Source organism: Cervus canadensis, chromosome 13, assembly GCF_019320065.1.
Source record: "Cervus canadensis isolate Bull #8, Minnesota chromosome 13, ASM1932006v1, whole genome shotgun sequence".
NCBI lineage: Eukaryota > Metazoa > Chordata > Mammalia > Artiodactyla > Cervidae > Cervus > Cervus canadensis.
Genome location: NC_057398.1, coordinates 49,140,710 through 49,142,699, shown reverse-complemented (window position 1 = coordinate 49,142,699; position 1,990 = coordinate 49,140,710).

The following is a 1,990-nucleotide window of genomic DNA, read 5'->3' as shown; positions in this document are numbered from 1 at the left end:
GTGCTGGGGTTTGGTCTGTTTGTCGGTGTGGGCCCTCCCCCTGCCGCTCCTGGGAGAACGTGTGCTCTGGCGGTGGAAGGGAAGAGGTCTGCCCAGTTGTGAAGGAGAGAGGCTTAAATGCCCCCCTTTCTGCATCGTTTTCTTGAACTAGGTTTCCTAAGCAGAGGCATGCTGGCTGACAGCTGGGCAGGTGCCGGGCTGGCTGTCGTCAGAAACACTGCAAGATTGTTGCCAAAACACCGGAGGAATGCGCAGTGCTGGTTCTCAGCAGGGGCTGCGGGGGTTGGTGCGGGGGCGCAGGGGAGCCCAGGGACCCTTTCTCCTTCCCTTATGTGGTCACATCTCTGGGCACTGCGTGGGGCGAGGTGGGGGTGCAGATTGGTTTTTCCTTTTTCTTTCTTTTTTTTCCCCACATGGATCATTGAAAGAATCTGTACTGCATTTGTTACAATGCTGCTTCTGTTTTGTGTTTTGTTTTTTTTTGGCCTCGAGGACTGTTAGGATCTTAACTCCCCAACCAGGGATGGAGCCCACAACTCCCACATTGGGAGGCAAAGTCTTAACCACTGGACCACCAGGGAATCCCTTCTTTTTTTTTTTTTTTTCCTCTACATCATTCACAGGCTGCAAAGAAAATCTCCCCCTCCTACCGGGACTTGAGCCCCTGGAGGCTTCACAGAGCAAGTCGCTGGGGCTGTGGGGAGCATGGCTATCAGACTCCTGAGAAAATATAGGTGCTGAGACTGCTGCTCAAACTGGAAGCTCTGTCTGCTGTCCCAGAAGCGCCGCGAGAGCCGCAAAGCTGGCTACATATCACGAGGAGATGAAAGAACTGTGTATTTTGGTGGTGTGACCTAGCTTCCTTTCCCCCCTGGGCTGTTTGTAGAAGAGCGGAGATAGACGTGGAAGCCGAGAGGGCAGAGTCGCTTGGCCTGGGGGTGGCAGTTCAATCTGGCTTGTCCCTGGCTTGGGATGCAGGTGCCCCCATCACTGCTGTGAAAGCCAAAAGTAGGGAGAATTTTAAGAAGATGATGCCTGGTCTGTGAGAGTACAAGCTCCCTGGAGATTAAAGGGGAAGAAAAACTGGGGAAAACGCATTCAGTTTGGCAAGTAGGGCGATATTTATCTTTGAAAGAGTAGTTTCAGGGTGGGGCTTCCAAAGAGGAGATCTGACAAGTGCTTTGACTTGTTAGGCTTAGAAGGCCTTTGTCAGAGGCCTGACCTGGGTGTTGGGAAAGGAGCCACATGTAGAGGCTAAAGCAGAAGGTGGGGGTGAACAGTGAGGGGAGGAGAGGTGAGCGGTGCCCTGGTTAGGTGTTAAGATTGATGTGAAAAGTGAAAGTTAGTCGCATAGTCGTGTCCGACTCTGCAATCCCACAGACTGTAGCCTGCCTGGCTCCTCTGTCCATGGGGATTCTCCAGGAAAGAATACTGGAGTGAGTTGCCATTTCCTTCTCCAGGGGATCTTCCTGACCCAGGGATCAAACCCTGGGTCTCCGGCATTGCAGACAGATTCTTTACCAACTGAGTCACTAGGGAAGCCTAGTGAAGACTCGGAAGAAACAAATGTGAGAAGGCAAAAGGGTGAGAGCCATTGGAGAGAAAACAGAGATGCTTGAGGAGACTCTGTTTGGGGAAGCTTGGTCTCTGAGTAGCTGGGAGACGGGGGAACCCCGCACCTAAGTGGAGGAGATGAAAAAAGATAATCCAGACATGCTGAGAAGAACAGAGAAGTAGTATGCAAACACCTCTGTCCCCCACCTTGTTGAACCAACCAATCATGGTTCAACCCAAGGGCCAGCTTTCCCTCTCTCCTCCCCCGCAGCACCGTGGGAATGGGGCTGCCAAGTGTGTGGTGAAGCTCGTTCACTCTCTCTGCTGTATGCTCCTCTGGCTTTTTCTTTTCCACCACATGCTCACTTGGCTTCTTGTTGCCCCCTCTAGAGCTCATGACTGCAGTCCCTTGTGCTGTCTCCTCTGTAAGGCCTCG